The following is a 16,749-nucleotide window of genomic DNA, read 5'->3' on the forward strand; positions in this document are numbered from 1 at the left end:
TTCACACCTTAATTACCTTTGGACACAGGGGTGATGTCCCTCCCTGCACAACCAGTACTAACTAACGAGGCAACACTTCTGCACGTGAGCCCCAGAAAACACCGAATTTCAACAAGACAGGGCTTAACAGCCAGTTTGTAATCAGTAAATGGGAATATTAAGTGCAAATACTAATTTTTTACTCCTGGAAATGGAGTTGGGAATGCCCAATATAAGAAGGAGATGGAACTGTTGGAACGGCTCCAGACGGGGCCATGAAGATGATGTGAGGGCTGGAGCACCTCTGCTATGAAGACAGGCTGAGAGAGTCAGGGTTGTTCAGCCTGGAGAAGGGAAGACCTTAGAGCAGCTTCCAGTACCTGAAAGGGCTACAGGAAAGATGGGGAAGGATTTAAAAAGGCCTGGAGTGATAGGACAAAGAGGAATGGCTGGAAATTGGAAGGGGGGAGGATTTAGATTAGACATTAGGAAGAAATTCTTCACAATGAGGGTAGAGAGGCACTGGCGCAGGCTGACCAGAGAAGTTGTGGCTGCCTCATCCCTGGAGGTGTTCAAGGCCAGGTTGGATGGGGCTTTGAGCAGCCTGATCCGGTGGGAGGTGTCCCTGCCCATGGCAGGGGGTGGAACTGGATGGGCTTTAAGATCCCTTCCAAACCATTCTATGAAATATTAACGATGAAAGAGGCACAAGTAGCACCAAGGTTAAAGGGAGATTAAATGGGACGGGACTAAATGACTGAGTTCAGCTAACAGCACAGCACAGGCTATCAAAAATGACAAAGTTTAGCAGCTTATTATTAACGCTGAAGCCTCTGCTGGATGGTTTCTGCCAGGAAAATCAAAAAAAGCTGCCTTTTCAGATGTCTGTTGCCTAAAGCGAGCTGAAAGAGCCCCACTTCAGAGGGAACAAATCCCTTTCGGAGGAGGCAGTGGGCAACTCGAATGGGCAGCAGTCAGGATCGTTACACACCTCATATCTGTTCTCCAAGCAAGAGAGTTCGGGCTTAGAGCATTTCAAAGGCTGGCACTTCTCAACAAGCATGGAATTCCTCCTTTTACTTCTCATCTCTCCCCTCTTCCCTGGAGACAGCAGGCAGCCTGGTATGATGCAAGAGGACTACCCCAGTCCTTCCTGGGGCACAAAAACCAAGGCCGGCATCGATAAATGGGAGGAGGATGGTGAACGAAGAGAATTTCATGGAAGAAGGCTCACAGAAGACAGGAATATTAAAGAGTTTCAACTCTGCAGCCAGGAAAGACTTAATAGGCATTCTTGGACTTGAAGCTGCTAAGAAACAATGCTGCCCAGAGGAAAGAAAACCTACAAGTGGAAGAATTAAGTGGGCAAATGCTTGACCTAAGCATGATTCTGTCAGAGATAATTTATGGAATGGGTTTGGAAAAGCGAAGGAGGACAGGAAGAAAGGGCAATGCAGATATTCCCAGGCTTTCTGCCTGCAAGCACCTTATTCCAAGATCATCTCTCGGCTCTTGGCTGTGGAGATGGAAGGGTAGGATCCAAGAATAGCTCACAGCAGGGAGATGAAAACGGCTTCTCGGTGTCTCGCTCCTGTGCTGGAGGATGGATTCACAGTGCGATTTCGGTGTGAACCAGAAGCCCTGGTCTCAGGACCCATAACCCGCTAGCTGTGGGCAGGGCAGAGGGCAAGGTGGACCTCCACCATGACCTGTGGTGGGACCTGCTTCCACAGCCCAGCAACCACACACACACTGGACTCATCCAGGCTGAGCCAATTGGAGGGGAGAGTGCACAAGGATGTCTGCAAGAAGAACTGCAGCAAAGCCTGCGAGCCTTGCTGCATGAAGCCAAACACTGCACGAAGACTGAAATAAGCCAAGCTTCTAAGGTGTCTGTACAACATCGCTGGGCTCTGAGCCAAGAGGAACTTCAGCAGAAACAAGAAGGTTTTCCCAAAGTCGATCATTTTTTGTTGCTTCCGGAATTGATACCTGTTCAATCTCAGTGTCTCCATCTGGCACACCTGCAGCCCTGGAGTTGAAGACACTGCTATGCTGTATGTTAGGGCATGGTGGAGAAGGGAGGGTATGGAAGCTGCAGGCCAGGAGGAAAGGAGGAGACAACTCCCTACCTCACCCCCCAAAAAAGCCATGAATTTAGGTCCAGAACAGTATAAACCAAACTTGTGCTCAGGAACTCAAGCAGCTCCTATTAGCAAAACCAGATTTAAGCCTCATCAACTGCAGGAAAGGAGGTTGGAGCGACGTGGGTGTTGGTCTCTTCTCCCAAGTAAGTGATAGGATGAGAGGAAATGGCCTCAAGTTGCAGCAGGGGAGGTTTAGATTGGATATTAGGAAAAATGTCTTTAGTGAAAGAGTGGTGAAGCTTTGGAAGAGGTTGCCGAGGGCAGTGGTGGCATCACCATCACTGGAGGTATTAAAATATCTGTAGACCTGCAGTTTGGGACATGGTTTAGTAGGCACGGTGATGTTGGGCTGACTGGGTTGGACTAGATGAGCTTAGAGATCTTTTCCAACTTTAATGATTCTATCATCCCATACATATTTGGTTCCTCTCTCCCATACCACTGCTTCCCTATGTTGCTCAGGCCCCTCACTTTTCTCCCCAGAGGAAGATCCAAGTGCCTCTGCAACCCAGACACAGCTCAGAGCTGGCATTCAGGGTCAGACCCAGAACCACAGAAGCACAGAATGGTTTGGGTTGGAAGGGACCTTTAAGGTCAAATACTTTGAAAGCTTTGGAGCATTTTATTCCATGGTTTGACTGCTTCAAAGTAAAAACAGGTCCCAGCTTCCAAAAATACATGAACTAAAACCATTACCAATGAGAAAAATTGATTCTAATGGAACATTCAACTCTAGAGTTTGACAGGGTCATTTGCACATCAAGAAACCACAAATAAATTGGGGCAGTCAGAGATGTATGAGAACTGGCTGAAGGACAATGAAGAGCCACAACAGGGTCTCTGGAAGAGTTCAATTCAAGAGGAACATAAAATCATAGAATCATAGAGTGGTTTGCGTTGGAAGGGACCTTAAAGCTGATCCAGTACCAACCCCCCTGCCTTGGGCAGGGACACCTCCCACTGGATAAGTTGCTCATAGCCCCATCCAACCTGGCCTTGAACACTTCAAAAATACCTTCATAACTTTGACAAAAGCCATGGTTCTCTGAGAGCTGGCCCAAAGACAGCAGTTGGTAGCCCACATCCAAACAATAGCTTTGTGCCACAGCCAGCATTAGAGGCCACGCTGCCTCCCAAGGTCTCCATCTCTGAAACACCCACCAAAACTGACAAAACCAAGTAGCTGAACTTTGATTCACCTGGAGCAGAGGCTGCAGCACCTCTGGAGGGTAGAGGAAAGGAAGGCTACATCTCCACTGCTCAGAGTACACCTGCTCTGCCCCTCAAATGAGGCTCAACCCTACAACCAAGTCTGGTCCTTTCATCTTGAAAAACCACTGTTCTCATCGCCACGCTGCACAGAACTGCATGATGAAGAATCAAAGGTGAAAACAAATCCAGGAGCTCAGCTCAGCATCTGTTGCAGTTCCCAGCTCTCCAGCATCCTTCATCCCATGGGATGGGGAGCAGGGTAGGACCTTGGCCATTGGAGAGGGGCTGCCAACAGCACCACTCTAACAAGATCTCGGGGGAAACACATCCTCCCCTTGCATGGAATAGCCTTGCAGCCTCTTCCTCATGCTGGAAACCAGCACCCAGATGCCAGGGGCAAACCGCTGCCAGTCCTTTGGATCAAAGGGAAGGAGAAAAACCCTCATACGCTGCCACAGCCTGAAGCCCCGTACTTGGAGGCTTTAACACACTGAAGATTCTCACCATCCGAGACAGCCAGGCAGGAAAATCTCCGGCTGCGGGGAGACTAGAAGTGATAAAAGCCTTTTTTTTTTTTTTTTTGTTTAAACCTTTTATGCTGCCCTATCCCAGTCCCAAACTGCAGGAGGGAAACAAGAGACTGAGCTCTGGATGCCAAGCGCTCACTCAAGAGGGTAACCTCTTCAAGCATCAAGTCAAAGCATCCCAAAGGAGCTGAGTTGCGATTTGTCACCTAAACAGCAAAATAATCCTCCTGCAAATGCCTTGCACCAATGGGTTGGCCCTGTCAGTGAAGACAAAGCTCAATCGATGCTTTAAAAGATCCCTAACAATTACTGTAACAGGCAAAATGGAAAAAAGAGGTAGAAGCAGCAGCTCTTCTTCGTTCCCCCAGGCATGGGATCTTCTGCTGGCAAGGTTTCTGCAGGACCTGCCTGCACTGCGGCATCAGGGTGGGGACCCCACATATGCTGCCAGGACCATTTAGGGTCTGGAAACGGCGGCAGTGATGTCCAGTCACCCACAAAAGCTGGCTGCTGCACTACCACCAGTGCCCTTCATTAGTTAATTACTCACATTTCTGTAGCTGCATTGCATTAAAGAAGCAGCAGAGGAAATAAAATTCAACATCAAATACAAAGAGGCAATCTCAGCTGGCCAGTGGGTGGCATGTTGGCAGATGGGGCTCCAAGAACCTAAATATTCTCTTAAATCTGCATTGTGTTTCTTGGCCTGTGGGGCACCGAATGGTCCCAAGTGAGATCCCATTAACTGAGATCCGTCACAACACCCTCCTTGCACGGTGGAGCCACACTGCGAGTCCCATTAGAGGAGGAATCCTCAAACACTGTCAAACACAGTTTGAAAGCTTCCCTCCAAAACTGCCCATGAATGAGATCTCCTCTCTCCAGACTCAGGCACCAACAAGCAGGAACTCATTTCGAGCAGCAACATCAACTTAAACAGGTTGGACTTTTCACCCAAAGGCTGCTGGGATGTGCGGGGATCGGTCAGCGTTAGTGAAGCCACAATCACCAACCCAAGCAGCACCTCACAGGCGTCCCTCCACCCCTTGGAGCTGCTAGGAGAGGCTGACATTGCTGCTCACCACACCACAGCTTTCCACAGCAGCTAAACATGCTAATCTCCAAAAACCCCATGCTGGCAATGCTAAATCCACTCTACAAAAATAAAATCATTCCAAATAACCCATACAAAGCTGAGCAAGTATTGAGCAACTGCAGAGTCCTTGGCTTCCTACACACAGTCATGATCTTGCAGTAACTTCAAAACAAAACATTGAATAAGTCAGCTCCTGGGCTTGGATGCTGAGGAGCTCAGCTTTCCCGTCACTGCTGACACTGCTTTGCTGCCCAGGAACCCTGTCTGAAGTTTCCACCTAGCTATCATCAGACCTGCGTGGCTCATCTCTGAAGCACTTTTTCCCTCTCAGAAATTTCCACATCTTCCACACACGTGCATAGACTTCTTCATTCTCCATCCACCAGTCAAATAAGCACAGTTTTCAGAGTGAAAATTCAATTTCTCAACCTTAAAATACAAAAAGGAGGGTTGTTCGGGGGTTGAGCTTCTGGGGATTGGAAGGGGAATGGATGTTTCCAGACATGCTTATCATGTGCTGAGTAATTACTCGTAGAATCATGGAATCATTGAGGTTGGAAAAGACCTTTAAGATCATCCAGTCCAACCATCAGCCCAACACCACTGTGCCTACTGAGCCATGTCACCAAGTGCCATGTCTATAACCTTTTTAAACACCTTCAGTGATGGGGACTCCACGACTTCCCTGGCTTCCAATACTTCACAACTCTCTCAGTAAAGATATTTTTCCTAATATCCAATCTAAACCTCTCCCGGTGCGACTTGAGGCCATTTCCTCTTGTCCTATCACTTGTTACTTGGGAGAAGAGACCAACACCACTTCACTACAACCTCCTTTCAGGAAGCTGCAGAGAGCAATGAGGTCTCTCCTCAGCCTCCTCTTCTCTGAGCTAAACAACCCCAGGTCCCTCAGCCGCTCCTCATAACCCCTGTGCTCCAGACGCTTCCCCAGCTCCATTCCCTTCTTTGGACGTGCCCCAGCATGGAGCATCTTCCGTTCAGAAGGGGCAGGCTGCAAACTCGGGCAGCCTCACGCATACCATTGCTTTTAGACTTGCGACAGAACCAGTTTGAAAAATGAAGAGTAGAAGCAAGCTGGGAGGATGGGTGAAAAGCTTCTTTCAGGCTTGCAGCGAACAAGAGCCATGAAACTCCTACCAGCTGCCAGGCTTGTCCCCCAAACAACCCAAAAAGGCGAAAGAACCCTATTCTGCACCATGTTTTCACACTCCTTCAGTTTACATTCAGTTTACATGGGAACGGAGATCAAGCAACACCTGGCAAGATGAGGTCCAGCCACTGACTCAAGGCTCCACCGAAATGCCAACCTCTCTGCTGGGCCAGGAGGCACTGTAAAGTCATAGCTTTGGAAAAGGAACAATGCCGGGGTCACAGCACCTCCATGGAGAAACCACTACCCTCCCTAACAGCACGTGTCTCCTCTCGAGCCTGCTGACAGCTCCCCATTCACCCCTCACGGAGGAGCATCACTGCGTTGGGCAACGGGGCAGCATCACGTGCTCCATCCCACGCTGCTCACTCAGCTGCACAAGAGACAAAACAAGGACTGAGGGCTCCATGGGTTCCTCTTTTCTTGCCACGAACAGGCCGAGATCCAGCTGAGGGTTTATCTTTTTAAAGGAACTCCTTGCATTTCACAACCTATCTCCATGTTTCCCCACAAAGAAGGCAACATATGGGAAGTTACGTAAACCCAAACACCCCCCTGGCCCAAATATGCTGTATCCCGGGAAAAAGACAACTGCCTCTGCATAGCACTGAGCTCCGCTTAACACATTTCAAGGAAGGTGAAGAGTAAATCCTCCATCACGCAGGGGATAAGGCATGGACACAAGAAGCAATCTCACAGAATCATAGAATCACTTGGTTGGAAAAGACCCCTGAGATCATCAAGCCAAACCGTACCTGTCCACTACTAAACCACATCCCTGAGCACCTCACCTACCTGTCTTTTAATCACCACCAGTGATGGGGACTCCACTACCTCCCTGGGCAGCCTCTGCCAGTGCTGGATAACCCTTTCAGTGAAGAAGTTTTTCTTAATGTCCAATCAGATATGCAGATGTCTACGCAGCCTCTCTCGGGCGGATCATGAGAGACACCACCTTTGTAAATAGGCACCTGCAGCACTGTTTTCACACCTGTATCCCTAAGAGTTCCTGACCAAGGGACATGACCTCCCACAGGGACCCTCTCAACAGCAACCAAGAGGGATTGGGACACTTTAGTACCCTTCAAGCCGTCCTGTCACGCTAGAGGATCCAGGGTGGAAAACGCTCCAGCAGCCACCGGGTTTGCCAGCCCCTCTGGAGCTTCAGACAAGGAGCAGATGAGAGAGTCGCTCTGTCTCCACATGCTAGAGGAGACAAGCTGCTTTTCTCTCACACACCAATGAGACAAGTGAGGAGACGTTCTTAGAGACTAGGTTGTCTAGCCATGGAAATGGTCTTCTTTTGCTTTTCCATATTCTCCTATATAACCTTAGAAAATAATTTAGTCTCTCTAATCCCATTCTTCCAGTCAGCCAAGTAGCTAAAACCAAGCCTCTGCCATTGAGTCAAAGATCCTGCCTGGCATTCCCACCCTGCCACCAGAACGAGAATGCAAATTCGACATGGTGACTGGGATTAAAAACATCTCTCTGCCTGTAGCCAAATAGGTTTAAAGTCTCCTCAGGAGAAAATCTTGAGGATTATCCATGCTTTCCAATTTATTATTCATTTCTAACTCATCTCCGTTCATCTCTAATTCATTGTTCAGGCCTGGCAGGGATGGAATTAGTGTTTTCCAGGAGACAGACGTGAAGCTGCGGCATTTGGGCAGATTAAAGCAGTGCCCTTCTGATCTGGCAGCACAGAGGGGTGGGGGAAGACTAAGCCTGTACTTCCAGACATCAACTAATCATAGAATCATCAAATGGTTTGGGTTGGAAGGGACCACGAAGGTCATCCAGTCCAACACCCCTGCAGTGAACAGGGATGTCTTCAATCAGATCAGGTTGCTCAAGGGCCCCATCCAACCTGACCTTGAATGTTTCTAGAGATAAGGCACCTCCTGCCTCCCTGGGCAGCCTGGGCCAGTGTTCCACAGTTTGAAAAATGTCTTCAAAATATCCAGTCTAGATATTTCCTCTTTCAGCTTTAAAACCATCACCCACTGTCCTATTGCTACAGGCCCTGCTCAAAAGATTTCCCCCAGCTTTCCTGGAATGCCCGTTAAGTACTGAAAGGCTGCAATAAGGTCCCCTCAGTCTTCTCTTCTCCAGGCTGAAGAACCCCAACTCCCAGCCTGTCCTCACAGCAGAGGTGCTCCAGCCCACACATCTCTTCGTGGCCTCCTCTGGACCCACTCCAACAGTTTCATCTTCTTCTTATGTTGGGGATTCCAGAACTGGACACAGGACTCCATGTGGGGTCTCACCAGAGCAGAGCAGAGGGGAAGAATCCCCTCCCTCGCTCTGCTGGCCACACTTCTGTTGATGCAGTCCAGGACACTGTTGGCCTTCTGGGCTGCGAGCGGACATTGCCGGCTCATAATAAATACGCACACACAGAGCTGAGAACAGGCTTAAAGTCAAATTGCTGAGCCTTCGCTCTCAAGAGCAGTCAGTTTGCAAAAGAGTCAAATCCGGAGGCTCCAAGATGCACCACGTGTTAAGGAACGCTGGAAAACACATGTGAATCTATTTAATTTCAGGCTTCTCAAGCATATCCATAAGAGTTTCACTTTTGGAACCAAAGCGAGATGATTATCTGCTGGCATGATAAACACATTATTCAAATGGTGAAGCGAGTTTTGCCGGCTGTCCTGCCACACACTATCACGAGGAAAATTTATGGTACCTCCAGAGCTTCAAGTTGAGAGCCAGGATATCCCCGTGCTGCGCGTGGTGCCTGGAACAAGAGGCTGCCCTTTTCCAGAGTGCTGCTGGAATCCTTAGAAACCACTAAAATGGAATCTTTAAAACCACTAAAATGCTTTTTTTTAAAAAAAAAAAAAAAAGCAAATCCTGTTCTTCATATTTTTCCTCTTACTCAGCAAGATTTACTTCTTTGAGGGTTTCTGCCTTTTAGAAGCTTCTAAAACATATTGGGTATAATACCTGTCCTTTCTGCTGCCCAGGTTCAGCAGAGCCTCTCAGACCACCTTGCCACCAGCCCTGAGCTTTTCCTTCACAAATCAATTTCACTGCCTAGAAAAGTCGCTCTTCTCCATCTCCATCTCTGTTTCTCCTTCATCTCCCTCGTCAGGGGCTGCAAAGCACGTAGCAGAGTCTTTCATGGATTGAGTAAGTACGGCTACAGCCAATATCTTCTCACATTAAATTGACTGACCTCCAGGTCAGTGCAGGTCCTCCCTTTCTTTTGGTTATTTCAAATAGAGATGAATAAACAGAACCTCCTCCAGATCCCTCAAGACCTCTCTTGAGGTCACACCATCCGTTATCACTCCAGCACCCACTTGAAAGCTCACGAAGACAAGACTATTTCAAAGAGTGAAGTAAGAGATGCCCAACAGCGGGTGAGCAGGACTTCAAGCTGTTTGCAACGCCAATGCATGTTTAGGCCAAGAACGGATTCCCTGGCTGCAGAACGCTCTCTGACATGTACCATGATGTAATTCGCTAACACAAATTAGTAATATTGGCCCTTAGCCAGCCATAATTTGTGAATGAAGTGTCTAAAATCCCCAGAGTCTGAGTTGAGACACCAACTCTGAAAAAGCAGGGTCCCAAGCAAGGGATGGACCTCACACAGTCCCAGCGATAAAAGGACGATCTGCTTCTCGGTTTGTAAGTACCACAAAGTTCACCACTACAGCTGAACCGATTAGTGGCAGCATTCCCAAGGGCAACAGCACTCCAGAAGAGCCCCAGAACTGTGCAGTCCATTTCATTCACATCATCTCTCAACACTGCTCTTCCTGGTCAACCAAAGTTAAAGATGAGCCAGCATGAGCACACCAGAATGTACACTAAAAATAACAGACATGGAAGAAGACACATGGGATGGAGAGAAGACAAGTGAGGATGGTTGGGTATCAGTTTTGGGGAAACCCTCTCCAAGTTGCCTTCTGGTCAGAAGCCCAGCTCCTCAGAGGAAAGCATCTGAGCATGGCCCCAGGGAGACGTCTTGTCTTCAGCTGTTAAACCAGAAAAACGCCTGTTGCTCCCTGCAGCCCTGGAGCAAGGTCACAGCCGAGGGAGTGGAGACTAAAGTGAGCAAAACCCCTGGGTTTCAGATCATCAGAACAATCATAACTCAGAGAAGTTATTTCGCAACATCGGCATGATAAGGGAAGGGAGTCATCCCAAGGGGAGCCGATCCAACTGCAGAGCAATCCAGCGTTGATTGATTCACTGCTCACACCTGAATGGAGGTTTCTTGTCACCTATTACTTCACTCGGATACATAAAACCTGCAAGCTCAAACATGCTGAGCTCTGTTTGTAAGACTGGTTTGCTGCCGCAGCACCTCTGTCATCAGCCTTGAACACGCTTTTATCAAGCAAGCTCGGAGTGTCAAACTGTGTTTCGGATCCCCAAGACATGAATACAGGTCTTCAAACTCCCAGCCAGGTCACATCCATCAGCCAGGGTATCCAACGGTTGGGTAGCCAGAATCCTGTCTCACTTGTAGCATGTCTCCTTGCCAGCTGGGATTTCCAAGCTACACTTCTCTCATTTCCACCGCCTCCAGGGCTCGGCCTGAAGAAACATTCATGCATCACTCTGGAAAACAAGGACATGGCCTTGGTGCTCACCACCTCCCCCAGCAGAAATGATGAATCTACAGTGCCGAGCAGCCGGGAGATGGGTGAGCCTGCCTGGAGTACCTTTGCGCTGTAATTCACCTCGTGCTTCCCAGGTAAATGGCAAGGAAGCCAGGGAAGATGCCTGCACCTCCACTTCTTCAAACACACGGGAATTTGGGGGAGGGAAGGAATTTGGCTGGCTTCCCTTCACTCCGCAAAGGAAGGGAGAACAGAGATGTCTTCCTGGAAGGACCAGAAAATAGCCGTGGCTCAAGTTAGACCATGGGGCAGGATGTGGAAGTCCTCCTTACAGCAATAAAAAGGTCTCAAGTACTTGGCCGGGGCGGCAGGAATACACCAACATGCCAGCCTGGCTCAGAAGCAGCTTTTCACATCATCATGGTGGGAACAGTTTTATTTATTTGTTCCTCGGTGTTAGCCAAGAAGGAAGGAGGCGGTGGTCCACCTCCTCCTCACCACAAATGTCCTCGGCTTCCCGCAACAGCAGAAGGCGGAAAATTGGTGACACCTACATCTCCTGCTCCTTCCCACCAGCCTGGGATGTTCAGCCTCATGTGCAGCCTTTAATTTTGCTTTAGAGGAGGGATGGCACAGCACGATCTGACTCACGCAGGAGAGGAGGTTATGCTCTCGTCTGCTCTTCTGAAATTAGGGAACTCTTGTTTTGCATCCCAGGTCCAAATTACTACTAATTATTCCATGCAAAATGGAGTTGCTTCAATGGGAAGGAATTAGGACAACAAATTATTGTGGAATAAAGAGGATTCGCTGCCTAAGCAAACAATTGGGTTGCACGTGGAATAAAAGGGGCGTTCTCTCACACATGTCTTGGGAAAAAAGCAGTCCCCACTCCATGTTTTATAAAATTTCTAACCTCCAACCCTGTCACAGCAACCAACAGGATTTCCTACTCCACCAATGTGCTAAAAGCCAATCCACACTCGGCTGTTTCAATTTCCACCATCCAAACTGCAGCCACCATAAACACAGCAATACCACGTTTGGAACCACAGCCAAAGTGGGTTTGATGGCCATGGACGATGCTTTCAGTTACGCAAATTTAGACTCAGAGCAGAGAGGGAAAAGGGGCACAGGCACACACCCTCCCACAGCCAGAATCACAGAATGGTTTGGGTTGCAAGAGACCTTAAAGATCATCTTCCAGTTCCAACCCCCCTGCCATGGGCAGGGACACCTCCCACTGGATCAGGCTGCTCAAAGCACCATCCAATCTGGCCTTTGAACACATCCAGGGAAGGGGCAGCCACAACTTCTCTGGGCAACCTGTGCCAGTGCCTCAACACCCTCACTGTGAAGAATTCCTTCCTAATGTCTAATCTCAATCTACCTAATTCTACTTTAAAGCTATTCCCTCTCCCCTTGGAAAAATTCCTTCCCCATCTTTCCTGTAGCCCCTTCAGGTACTGGAAGCTGCTCTAAGGTCTTCCTGGAACCTTCTCTTCTCCAGGTTGAACAACCCCAAATTCTCTCAGCTGTCCTCACAGCAGAGGTGCTCCAGCCCTCACATCATCTTTGAAGCCCTAGATCCAGTCCTGCAGGACTACAAAACCCGACACAGGTCAATGCGGGGCAGATGTGGGAAGTACCCCACCATCACGAGGGTTTCCAGAGCCATGTTGGTGTTCCCCAGGAACGCTTCCCACGAGCTCTGGCTACGCACCTAAGTTTCAAGCCCTGCCAGGTACTAAGGTTACAGTAGAGCCGTGCAAGTTGTGTCAGAGAAAAAGGGTGCTCAGCAGTTTTTGTGAGCGCAATGAGAACAAAGCACTCATGAGGAAAGCTGCTCTACCCACTCCCAAAAGTTAGAGAAAAACAGGATCAGGCCAGGCTCTAGCGAGATCCAGGAGCAGCTGCCACTGAGGAAGATGCAAGAAATCACCCTGGACAGTTTGGGAACTGCTTGCTTATCGGTAAATCTCTGCCTAAGCCCTTCAGATACTGATTAAGCACAATGGTTCATACCCCATCTATTAAATATTAATCCTTCCTAATGTGACTGCTGATGTTCCGGTTATCCGATTCAGATAACCGCACACCCCCAACAGCCCATTCCTTTTCCACCCCAAACCACGTAAACACAATGTACCAAACCCAGCAGTAATTTGCGATCCAGCTTGAGGAGAGCTGGCGATGTTCTCCTCGGCTTCCAAGACTGGAAGCAAAACAGCTGGATCTCGCCTAAATCAGGAGGGAAAGAGTTAAGAGAAGGGAGATGAATCAGCCCACTGCTATAAATGTGGACATTTCCTACCTCTTCGCTCTAGTGTCTCTTCCTGTCCGCAGGCTTCAGAGATCCTTATGGACCTAGTCACATCCACCACGACAGGAAAGCATAGGGATTTGTCTTATTTTAAGAGGAAAACACGATTTGTGAATGAGATCGGAAAGCGGCCGTGAGGGCTGACCTCCTTCCCACACCACACCATGAATAAAACACCAGCCAGCAGCTCGGGAATCCGCCGTGCAGCTCTTGGCTCTCCAGAAGCATACGGGTGCTCTGTCCCACCCAAAAAAACCCATCCCACGCTTCCCAGTGTTTCGAGGCAGCACGCAGACCACGACTGTGCAACTACAGCTCAGCGTGGTCTTACCCAAAGCGGTTACGGCAGAGGTCAGGCAACCCGTGCCCTTCCCGCTGGATCGGGATGCCCCATCCCGCTGCAAACACCGAGGGGTTGGAGGAGAACAGATGTAGGCTGGAGGAGACGGGGAGAGAGGGAATTCAGACTACTCTTCCACAAGGATGTTGATGTTGGACTGGGACCAATATCACAGATCCACACAAAGCATCGGTTATTTGAGAGTGACATTTCGGAAAAGCAGAGCTATGGATCCTATTAGCTGGGAAACAATGCAGCAACGCCAGGACAAGCAACAGCCCTGGAAATGGGAAACATCACCGTTCAGCACCTCCCAGTGTCGTCCCCCCCCTAAGCTTTAACAAATTGATTTTATAAAGATGAGACAAAAGCCCTGGAGATTCCCACAGACACCCCCCCCCAAAAAAAGCTCTCCAACAGGGAACATGTAGGAAGGGAATGTGGCAGTGCCCATTTTCTGCAGACACCAAGTCTCTCCCGCACCCCCAAATCCCAGCAAAGATCCTTGCCCCCCTCAAAAGTCCTGGCACTTCACCAAAGAGGAAGAGGTTGGGGGAGCCGGCAGCATTGGGACCATCCTCAGGATCCCGATCCTCGGCATCGAGCCGGTTTCCCAACCTCACCGTGAGAATAACAGCATGAGTTTGCAACCAGAGAGAGACATAAATCCTCCTTGCATAGCCGGCAGCTCCCTGCATCGGCTGCAGCCGCTCCGTGCACCTCCTTCCCTGCCACCAGCTGCTGCAGCAACAGGAATTACAATAAAGGATGAAAAACTCCTGTTGGGGCTGCAGATTTCTTTGCTCACACTTAGAAATCCTCACAAGGGAGAGCAAAAATCCCTCTTTCCAAAGCATCCTGCATGCTCACAGCGAGCTCCAGGCAGGCAGTGAAGGGATGAGTAATTTTTTTTAGAGCACTACGCTGTCGAGAGTGTTCTGAGAAGAAGCAAAGTAAATTCCTGAGGCTTTCGGCAAGGACCTTGCCGCTCCTTGCGAAACTTCCCAGCCGAAAAGCCAGAAATCCATCGTTTTTCCCTCCTCCAGCAAACAGGGCTTGGAATTCCTTTCACGACAGTATTTGGATTTTAATGTCAGTCCATATTTAGCAGGAGGGAAAAAAGCCTCCCTTCCTTCCTGTCACATTTTCCACCCTTGATGACATCCAAGATCAGAAATAAGCAAGCCCTGGCCGAGGAGGGAGGATGCATCGACCGGAGCGTGGGAGAGCGCGGAGCATGGTGGCCCGTATGGTCCCGTTTGGGATGCACACGGACATCGGTGAGGAGGGGACAGAGTGAGGGGACAGAGCCCTGCGAGACTGGTGTACCCCTCTGTCCCACCTCCCTGGCACAGGGCAAACACTCGCAGGGGTGAGGATGAGCACACACGGGGATCTCAGCAACAAGCACCCATGGGGGTCAGGATGAGCATCCACAGGGGTCCTGGGGACGAGCACCCATGGGGATCAGGGTTGAGCACCCATAAGGGTCCTGCGGATGAGCATCCACAAGGGTTCTGGGGATGAGCATCGACGGGAGTCAAGCACCCATGGGAGTCTTGGGGCTGAGCACCCACAGGGGAGCCCACAGCCGAGTACCCATGGGCTGAGCACCCACAGGAGTTGGGATTGAGCACCCATGGGCGTCGGGACTGAGCAACCACAGCAGACAAACACCCATGGGGACTTGTGGCCAAGCACCCATGGGCTAAGCACCCATAGGGGTTGGGATTGAGCACCCATGCAAGTCGGGGCTGAGCATCCATAGGGTCAGGATGAGCATCCACGGGGGTCCTGGGGACAAGCAACCACAGGGTCGAGCACCCATGGGGGTCGGGACTGAGCACCCACAGGGGCTGAGCATCCATGAGGGACAGGATAAACACCCATGGGGGTCCTGGGAAGGAGCACCCATGGGCTGAGCACCCACAGGGGTCAGGATCAAACATCTACAGGGGTCAGAGTTGAGCATCCACAGGCTCAGGATGAACACCCACAGGGGTCCTGGGGACAAGCACCCATAGGCTGAGGCACCCACAAGAGTCAGAGCTGAGCACCCACAAGGGTCAGAGTTAAGCATCCACAGGGTCAGGATAAGCACCCACAGGGTCTTGGGGATGAGCACCCATGGACTGAGTACCCACGGAAGTCAGGATCAAACACCTACAGGGGCTGGAGCTGAGCACCCACGGAGGTCGGGGCTGAGCATCCATAAGGGTCAGGATGAGCACCCACAGGGTTACTGGGGATGAGCACCCATGGACTGAGCACCCACAGAAGTCAGGATCAAACACCTACAGGGGTTGGAGCTGAGCACTCACGGAGGTCCTGGAGCTGAGCATCCACGAGGGTCAGGATAAGCACCCACGGAGGTCGGGGCTGAGCATCCATGAGGGTCAGGATGAGCACCCACAGGGTTAATGGGGACAAGGACCCATGGGCTCAGCACCCACAGGGGTCAGGATCAAACACCTACAGGTGTTGGGGACGAGCACCGCCGGGGGATCCGGGGCTCAGCACCTGTGGGGGCTGAACATCCGTGAGGATCAGGATGAACACTCACGGGGATCCTGGGGACAAGAACCCACGGGCTGAGCACCCGCGGGGGTCGGAGCTGAGCACCCACAGGCCGAGCACGCACGGGAGTCAGGATCAAACACCTACAGGGGTCGGAGCTGAGCAGCCACGGGGGTCCCGGGGCTCAGCACCCACGGGGATCAGGATGAGCAGCCACGGGGGTCCCGGGGCTCAGCACCCACGGGGATCAGGATGAGCACCCACGGGGGTCCTGGGGCTCAGCACCCACGGGGGTCAGGATGAGCACCCACGGGGTACCGGGGCTCAGCATCCACGGGGATCAGGATGAGCGCCCACGGGGGTCCCGGGGCACCCACGGGAGTCCCGGGGCTCAGCACCCACGAGGGTCAGGATGAGCACCCATGGGAGTCCCGACCGATTGCGGGCTGCAGGCGGGGGTCGGAGAGAGGGATCCCGGTTCTCCCCTCCCAGGGGTGCAGGAAGGGAGGAGCCACGCTTGGAACTCGGCGGCGCTGAACCGAAAAACCTCCGAAGGCTCCTCGGCGATCGCTCACCTGCGCGCGGCGGGCGGCGCCGGGCCGGGCCCGCTCCTGCTCCCTCGCTGCCCCCGCCGGCCGCCCGACCATGGACGCTGTCGGGACACAAAAGAGGAGGAGGAGGCGCCGCCGCCCGCCCCTCAGGGCCCCGCCGCGGGGCTGCCGGCCCTCAGCGCCGCCGCCGCCACAGTCGCTCGCCCGCGCCCACCGCCGCCGCCATGGTGCGGCTCCATGCAGGGCGCGCGCCGCGGCCGGGGGCGGGGCCAAGAGGCCAAGGGGGCGGGGCCAAAGGGAGGG

At 51.2% G+C, this 16,749-nt stretch overlaps 1 protein-coding gene across 1 annotated transcript in view; it reads right to left on the reverse strand.

Moving 5' to 3' along the window:
* Positions 1-16,714, reverse strand: part of PTPRA (protein tyrosine phosphatase receptor type A) — a 151,550-nt gene extending 134,836 nt beyond the window's left edge. The window contains exon 1 of the mRNA XM_054065427.1: positions 16,471-16,714. The gene's annotated coding sequence lies outside the window, so the exon portion shown is untranslated. The remainder of the gene's footprint in view (positions 1-16,470) is intronic.
* Between the last annotated feature and the right edge of the window lie 35 nt (positions 16,715-16,749).

The sequence above is a fragment of the Cuculus canorus genome, chromosome 4 (assembly GCF_017976375.1).
Source record: "Cuculus canorus isolate bCucCan1 chromosome 4, bCucCan1.pri, whole genome shotgun sequence".
NCBI lineage: Eukaryota > Metazoa > Chordata > Aves > Cuculiformes > Cuculidae > Cuculus > Cuculus canorus.